The sequence below is a fragment of the Tachypleus tridentatus genome, chromosome 7, assembly GCF_004210375.1.
Source record: "Tachypleus tridentatus isolate NWPU-2018 chromosome 7, ASM421037v1, whole genome shotgun sequence".
Taxonomy (NCBI): domain Eukaryota; kingdom Metazoa; phylum Arthropoda; class Merostomata; order Xiphosura; family Limulidae; genus Tachypleus; species Tachypleus tridentatus.
In genome coordinates, this window is record NC_134831.1 from 77788430 (window position 1) to 77797964 (window position 9535).

At 34.3% G+C, this 9535-nt stretch overlaps 1 long non-coding RNA gene across 2 annotated transcripts in view; it reads right to left on the bottom strand.

Annotated features, from left to right (window-relative positions):
* Positions 1–9147, bottom strand: part of LOC143256030 (uncharacterized) — an 81662-nt gene extending 72515 nt beyond the window's left edge. For both annotated transcript variants that reach the window (XR_013030965.1, XR_013030966.1), the window contains exon 1: positions 8884–9147. This is a non-coding gene — a long non-coding RNA (uncharacterized LOC143256030). The remainder of the gene's footprint in view (positions 1–8883) is intronic.
* Positions 9148–9535: the final 388 nt, after the last annotated feature.

The following is a 9535-nucleotide window of genomic DNA, read 5'->3' on the forward strand; positions in this document are numbered from 1 at the left end:
AATAATGATAATAAATTAAAACTGTGGAAATCTGTGAAATAATGATAACAAATTAAAACTGTGGAAATCTGTGAAATAATGATAATAAATTAAAACTATGGTAACCTGTCAAATAATGAAAACAAATTAAAACTGTGGAAATCTGTGAAATAATGATAATAAATTAAAACTATGGTAACCTGTCAAATAATGATAATAAATTAAAACTGTGGTAACCTGTCAAATAATCGTAATAATTTAAAACTATGGTAACCTGTCAAATAATGGTAATAATTTGCTACATTTCTTTTTTTATATTTTATTTAATTAAGTTTTTGATAACTTACAACATTAATACCATTATATTAATAAAAAAAAGAAATAAACATTTTTAGACAAATCTCATAAATGAAATTTATACTTAAAAACTTAATTATGGTTTTCATATCTTAATCCCTTAAGTATTAATATTCTTCGAAACTCTAAAATATTTAAAATTCGGTACAATTACTTCATATTGTTAAAAAAAGAACAATAATATTGCAAAATTGTACAGACCAGAATTTATAACATTTCATATATCTATAAATTTTAATACGAAATTCATAGGTTACCCACACCTTAAGTAAATGATTTGAATGTACTGATGCAGTGGCTTCTCACCACATGGTAGATATCGGAGGCCAGGGGCGACATATTCAGCGCATGCAGGCTAGGTTTGAAAGTAAGTAACCTTTGTTTGTTTTGCTTAGAATTTCGCGCTAGCCGTCTCTGATTTAGCAATGTAAGACTGGAGGGAAGGCAGCTAGTCATCATCACCTACCGCCAACTCTTGGGCTACTCGTTTACCAACGAATAGGGGATTCACCATTACATTGTAATGCCCCCACGGCTGAAAGAGCGAGCATGTTTGGTGCGACTGCGATTCGAACCCATGATCTTCGGATTACGAGTCGAGTGCCTTAATCACCTAGTTATGCCGGGCTGTTGGAAGTAACCATCTAGCTATTTGGATATAGTTGAAGAGTTAAAAAGAAAATAAACGAATAGAAATACTCATCTACCAAGATTTGTGTAGTTAAAGTTGACGTTTCACAGAATGTTTTATTCAATGTTTTCGTGAAACCAGGTTTCACATAAAACAGCTGCAGATTTCGAAACCATAACAATTCGGAGCATCGCCAACAACTGCAAAGTAAATGACTATTGTTACGAAATAAAAAATTATCTAAAAAAATGTATTGAGACGAAACTGAGAAAACACCCATTAACGATGCTTTAACAAGAGCTCACAGGTTTTCCCAAAACAGCTAGGCCCGACATGGCCAGGTGGGTAGAGGCGTTCGACTCGTAATCGGAGAGTCACGGGTTTCAATCCCCGTCACGCCAAATATGCTAGCCTTTTCAGCCGTGGGGGCGTTATAATGTGACGGTCAATCCCACTATTCGTTGGTAAAAGAGTAACTCAAGAGTTGGCGGTGGGTAGTGATGACTAGCTGCCTTTCCTCTAGTCTTACACTGCTAAATTAGGGACGGCTAGCGCAGATAGCCTTCGTGAAGCTTTGCTCGAAATTCAAAAGCAGACAAACCATTCAAAAAATATATCACGTTTTGCTGGCATTACTATGCTTATGAAACACCAAACAATGACAAAATATAATTCTTTTATGTTCCGTTTCACAGCGATATTTTGGATATGATTGTGATGAGACGTTGGATTACTGTATAAATGTTATTAACCCGAACATATTTAAAATATTATAAGCAAAATGAATGTTTTCAAGGTATGCATAACATATACAATAAAGATCGAGGTAATAATATACATTTAACCTTCATTTTATCACAACACCAACAGTGAAACAGAAATACTGATAACTTGTGTTATCAACGGCTAAAAGAACTACCAGTATATCTTCCCTCTTAATCTCGTCACTACTATAAATAAAATATATTATTTTTTACAAAAGCAATCAGAAATATTTCTCCATCTATCTCTCATACGTGCATGCAGTAGTGACTATAGTGACGCCCTCTGTGATAGATAAGTTCATGATATGTGATAAGTATCTTAATGCGAATAACGAGAACATTACATATACCTAGAAATCAAAAGTATTTCCACTCGGGACAGTAACAGTATAAGTTGTATAAGTATAAGTTAATGACCTCAAAAGGACACTACTGACTTTTATCGTTCTTGTTCGTTTTCACGGAATCATATTTCCTGGGCTCGACATGGCCAAGCGTGTTAAGGCGTGCGACTCGTAATCTGAGGGTCACGGGTTCGCATCCCCGTCGCGCCAAACATGCTTGCCCTTTCAGCCCTGAAGGTGTTATAATATTACGGTCAATCTCACTATTCGTTGGTAAAAGAATAGTCCAAGAGTTGTCGGTGGGTGGTGATGACTAGCTGCCTTCCCTCTAGTCTTACACTGCTAAATTAGGGACGGCTAGCACAGATAGCCCTCGTGTAGCTTTGTGCGAAATTCAAAAAACAAACAATCATATTTCCTGTTAACAATAATACGAGCTCTAGTTCTCTCGTCTCAGATATCAGAATTCTTGAAGAAACAATTTCAGTATCATATCACATATTCGATATAAGAAGTGTTCCAATTGCTTGGGCTCATACGAATATGCGATAATGTTTATAATTAGACATAGAAATAAAACCTACATTCTGAGGAACATAGAATAAAAAATGTCGTTTTTTCTGTAGTTCATTATGTCTTTGTATTATGCAAACCCGTTCAACACGTGGCTGTAGTTCATTATGTCATTATGTAAACCCGTTCAACACCTGGCTGTAGTTCATTATGTCATTATGTAAACCCGTTCAACACGTGGCTGTAGTTCATTATGTCATTATGTAAACCCGTTCAACACGTGGCTGTAGTTCATTATGTCATTATGTAAACCCGTTCAACACGTGGCTGTAGTTCATTATGTCATTATGTAAACCCGTTCAACACGTGGCTGTAGTTCATTATGTCATTATGTAAGCCCGTTCAACACGTGGCTGTAGTTCATTATGTCATTATGTAAACCCGTTCAACACTTGGCTGTAGTTCATTATGTAAACCCGTTCAACACGTGGCTGTAGTTCATTATGTCATTATGTAAACCCGTTCAACACGTGGCTGTAGTTCATTATGTAAACCCGTTCAACACGTGGCTGTAGTTCATCATGTAAACCCGTTCAACACGTGGCTGTAGTTCATTATGTAAACCCGTTCAACACGTGGCTCTTCATGCTGCATATCTTCCTCTAAATTCTGATGTCCCAACATTTCAAGGCCATCCCAGATAAAACAACTGTAATACTGAGAACACAGCCAACGAGAAAAATTCTAATTTCTCAAAATCATTGTAAAAAATATTCATTAACAAAAAGAAAACAAGTCTAGAAGTTCCAAGATTTCCATTTTATTTCCATATTATTTTGAATTCACGGTTCTTGCCCGGCATGGTCAGATGGTTATGTCCTCGATTCGTAATCCGAGGGTCGCGAGTTCAAATCCCCGTCACACCAAACATACGCGTCCTTTCAGCTGTGGGTGTTGTATAATGTTCGATCAATCCCACTATTCGTTGGTAAAGGAGTAGCCCAAGAGTTTGCAGTGGTGGTAATAACTAGCTGCCTTCCCTCTAGTCTTATACTGCTAAGTTAGGGACGGTTAGTGCAGGTAACCCTCGTGTAGCTTTGCGCGAAATTCAAAAACAAACAAACACAAACACGGTTCAAGATTAGTTCTAAGCATCAACATTCAAGGTGCACTTGCTTCCAAGAAACACGAGATCGAAGACATAATGAAAGATACTAATCCTAATATTTTAATTCTAAGTGAAACCCTAATTTATCCCAAAAATAATTCAAAATATGTAATTACACATCAATAAGAAAAGGCAGAACAAATAATCAAGACACCAACAGAGGAATGATGCTACTATACAAAAACAACCTTTCCGTTACTGAACTTAAAATGAATAGTAATAACGAAAATATAATGGTTGATATCCTCTTAGAAAACCACTCAGTGATAACAGCAGCAGAAATTTATTGTTCTCCAACTAAATGCATTGACATAAATCTAATCCACAACATCTTTTCCCACAACCAGAATACAATTGTAATAGATGATCTGAATAGCAAACATAAGAACTTTGGATGTAAATCCACTAACTCAAATGGCAGACACCTATTACAATTCATAAATGATAATACCCTTACGCATATTACCCATGCGACAAATTCAAATGATATGTCAGACATCTGTCTCAGCTCTTTTAATGTTAAACAAAAACTAATAAATTTTAATGTGGGAAAAGATGTTAACAGCAATCATCTTCCAATATGGTGTGTCTTCGATCTCACCCTCCATAAAGATAAAATCTACAGACAAGAGAAATTTGATGACAAAAAGGCTAATTGGCAGGAATTTTAAAAAGTATTAAACAGCATACTTCCAGACAAAATTAAACATACAGCGAACAACGAATCTGAAATTGATAGTTATAGTCAAATAATCATGGAGTGCCTACTGAAAGCAGCTACGGACACGGTATCAAAACAAAAACATACAACCACAAACAACGCATGGAAACCAACCAAACAACTATTAAGAATGATAAAACAACGAAGACAATTAAGAAGACTATTCATGGCAACAAGAGAACAAGAAATAAAAACACAAATTAACAACATTAAAAATAAAATTAGAGCAGAATTTAAACAGCTAAAACAAGAAAAATGGGATAACTTCTGCTCCCAACTAACTGAATAAACCGACCCTAGAAAGTTCTGGTTACACAACATGCTACCAGATAAAATTAAGCATATAGTTAACAACGAATCTAAAAAGAGTCACAAATGAACCCACTAGAAGAAAATACTCAAACCTAGAACATAACAACACCTCAGCGCAAACCAAAAAAGAAAAAGCAGAAGCCTTCAGACATCAACTACAAAACACATAATGACCCAGACATGAACAACTATTTCTACAACGTAGTAAACAACCATGTAACAAATAACATAGAATTATACAAACCTTATTTTCCAATCAACATTATTAAGAGCAACACTAATAACACATATGACTATAATACTCTACTACTCACCAAAAAAAATCACACTAACTGAACTCAAACAAGCAATAAAAGGTTCAAAAAACAAATCGCCAGGATATGATGGCATACGAACAATTCTCCTCGTATCACTTCTCGCTTATAAGTAAGACTACTTTTTTTTTTCTATAATGCCTGTTGGAAAATTTTCACGTGAATCTCCGTCAGGTTAGTTTGCATGGAACATTATTAAATGATATATTTTTGCCCAAGTTGTATAACGTCTATCAAATACAGCCTAATAAACAAAAGTCTTCTTTTTCTTCGATTATACTGCACCTAGAATCCAACAGACACGATTTGTTATAAGATTACGAAATGTTTATATACACTATGTCCTGTTCCATAACTAGCGTAACTTGGAATAGTGTTGTTACGTGAAAAGAATGTGAAAACGAAATATTATTAGTATTTCTTAATATACATCAACATAAGGATCCATGCACTAAGGCCAGTGTAATAATTATGTGTTTTTCTAGTGAACTTCACTTCTTATGAAATCGATTAAAACTTCTGGCCATTTTTATTCTTTGGCCTAACTGTCGTTAAGCTGATATGAAATTAGGGATGAAAACTTTTGATTACTTGTGTTTTTGGTCTAACTATCATTATGTAAAGATAATATGAAATTAGAGATGAAAGCTTCTGATCATTTGTGTTCTTTTGCTTATCATGCTTATGTTTTTTTTACCTAACTATCATTTTGTAAAGCTAATATGTAATCACAGATGAAAGCTTTTGGTTACTTGTGTTTTGTGACCTAACTATCATCCTGTCAATTGATACAAAATCGTCGATGAAAGCTTCTGATCACCGTAAACCTTGTTTCGATTAACAGGCACCAGTTCCTAGTAATAAAAAACCTTAATCGGACTGTTTTAATGTCATTTGATAGCTCTGATATAAAAGGTGGACCATGAATTTATCCTCGTATGGAAATGGCACTTTTCTAATGCATTTTTATTACACCCTATATATGTATGTTATCAGTTAAAATTATAACGTAGATATCTAGAATATTGTGAAATAAAAAAAATGAATTACAAAAATGTGTAAACACATCTCCTATCCCAATGAATTTTATTTTCATTCTATAACGAAGAAGGTCGAAACGTTGTTCGCTCTCCAATGTAAAATATTTTCTCAATCCAAACGAGCCGTTTTTGCATATATAAAGTCGTATATCACTAAAAGAAACACCAGCAACAGCAATTTTATAACTATTGATGTAAATAATCAAAACAATAAATAAATAAACAGGGTAAAATGAAATACAAATACAAAGCTGTTATTCATTTGCACAAAACTTCGAGATAATGTTTTTATTGGTGTGTTTTATGTTATTGTGTCCACTTGCAAATACATATCTTTTTTAATTCGGTTTTAAAAACTACCTCAAAAAAAAGTCCAGTGGTACAACAGTATGTCTGAGGGTTTAGAATGTCAGAAAGAGGGTTTCTATACCCATGGTGGGCAGAGCACAAATATCCCACCGTGTAACCCCCGCTAGTACAGCGGTATGTCTTTGGATTTTCAACGCTAAAATCAGGGGTTCGATTCCCCTCGGTGGGCTCAGCAGATAGCCCGATGTGGCTTCCCTATACGAAAATACACATTAGTTAAATTTAAAAACATAATTTAGGACCGGTATGTCCAAGCATGTAAAGGCGTGCGACTCGTAATCCGAGGGTCGCGGGTTCGCGCCCGCGTCGCGCTAAACATGCTCGCCCTTCCAGCCGTGAGAGTGTATATAATGTGACGGTCAATCCCACTATTCGTTGGTAAAAGAGTAGCCCAAGAGTTGGCAGTGGGTGGTGATGACTAGCTGCCTTCCCTCTAGTCTTACACTACTAAATTAGGGACGGCTAGCACAGATAGCCCTCGAGTAGCTTTGTGCGAAATTTAAAAACAACAACCCACCGTGTAGCAATGTATTTTTTTGAAAACAAAGTCTTTTCCAAAATATCAATTCCATACATACTGTTATAAACTAGAGTTAGATACAGTGATAAATGGTTTAATAAAATTTTATAAATGCATCGGATTAATTTAACTTGAAAGTTACCAAAGGAAATAAAACATTTACAAATGTAATAAGTATGCATAGGTTTTCAACATTTTGACTGGCAGCCTTTCCTATTTACAGCTCTTTACTCATTAGTATATACATAGAAAACTGTGAAATCATAGTTTACAGAGCTCTTTACTCATTAGTATATACATAGAGTGTGTTTGTGTTTTTCGTATAGCAAAGCCACAAAGGGCTATCTGCTCAACCCACCGAGGGGAATCGAACCCTGATTTTAGCGTTGTAAATCCGGAGACATACCGCTGTACTAGCGGGGGCATATACATAGAAAACTGTAAAATCATAGTTTACAGAGCTCTTTACTCATTAGTGTATACATAGAAAACTGTAAAATCATAGTTTACAGAGCTCTTTACTCATTAGTGTATACATAGAAAACTGTAAAATCATAGTTTACAGAGCTCTTTACTCATTAGTGTATACATGGAAAACTGTAAAATCATAGTTTACAGAGCTCTTTACTCATTAGTATATACATAGAAAACTGTAAAATCATAGTTTACAGAGCTCTTTACTCATTAGTAAACATTAAATAACCTTAGATTGCAATGCTCTTTCCTCATTGATAGATATAGAAAACTCAAAATCCTAGTTTACAAAGCTATTTTCCCATTTGTAAATACAGCATTACATTGTTTCGACCCATGGTAACTTTATACTATTGGTTGAAATAATGTAATTATCAAAACTAAACTCATGTACTGTAAAAGTCGTTATTAAAATACACCGAAATAAGAATAACATACACTCATAATTTACTCTGAAAAGTACACCAACTACAACAAACATGCCCAAAAGGTCCTTCGTTTCTCCATATAACACCACATATTCTATATAATGTCGTAAAATAAGTTATGATACCATAACTATGTGCTGCTGTGGTAACCAAAGAGCGTTGAACTGTGTTGAATAATGCAAGTTGCATTTTATATTTTCTTTTTGTAAATTATATCACAAAATATCACAGCTTAACGTTGAAGAAAGGAATTTTTCTAGTGGAATATTATTTTACAAGAAAAACACTTGGTAGAAAGAATAAACCAAGTGTAAATTCGATATTTGAGCAGAAATGTCTGGAAACGTGTATTGAGAGTAATGGAAGTCGTGTTAAACACATCTTACAATGTGATATTCTATAAAACACTGTTATACAGTTGAACAAGTCATAGACAAGAACATTTCAAGGATGCCATTATTCTTCACACTAAATCAAATTTCAAAAACGAATGTATATTTACTCATCTCTGTATGCTCGGTTTTGAACCACCCTGTATTTTAGGTTTAATTATTTAATTCAAAAGGATCCTCACTAATCAATACATTGAAAATAAACTTGAAAAACAATTTTTTTTTCTATAACACTGTATATCTTATTATTTTTTGGTTAACTTTAAGAAATTTATATTGTTACATTATTTTGGTATATAATATTTTCAATCCGGATGTCCCCCGCTGATACAGAGGTAAGTATACGGATTTATAACACTTTAATTAGGGGTACGATTCACCTCGGTAGACACAGCAGCGAGCCCGATGTGGCTTTGTTATAAGAAGAACACACAAACTCAATCGAAAGACACTTAATACGAAATATTAACCTAGCAACCAGGTCATAAACCACCAAAGTCAGCTACAACCATCTTTAACCTTGAATTGTTGACTAAGTTATAATGCCATTACAGTACCTTGGAATTTCCCATCTTCAGTGCAAAACGATAATTTTAGGGCACGCCTGTCTCTTACTCCTACATCAACAGATTAGATTTATGTTGATGGAAGATTCGTCAAATTTCTGTGCAAGACAATACAGAGAAAACACAAAATAACAAAGAATAATATCCTTTACAGTACTGGTTTAAATATTTAAACGTGGAGCGTAATGAATATATTTGTACACTCGTAAAATTATTCAACGATTGAATTGTATCACGAAATGAAATGCTTTGAGGTTAAAGAACTAAATGGGTGTATACAAAATGATTTTTATCTATAAACATGTATCTTGCTGTTTGTTTGCTCTTTGTAATGATCTAAACTCTAAGATAAAGTTTGTTTATTGTGATAAATCTGATCAGAGTGCATTTGATTGTTAATATTATCTGTGAGTTTTCCATACAACAACATTAAAACTTCGCGATATATTTATGTACCTTAGCTGGCATGTAGAGACTGTAATTAGTTGGTTGATTAAAGCTTGACTTTAAACAATGAATGTGTTAAGTTTCTCTCACTGAACTAATGCTTAAAAATTCCGACATGGGGAATTCCATGTCGTAGGTGATTCGTAAATATCTATAGGTGGTTAGACAACGTTTTTGTTGGTTTTGTTCGCACAAG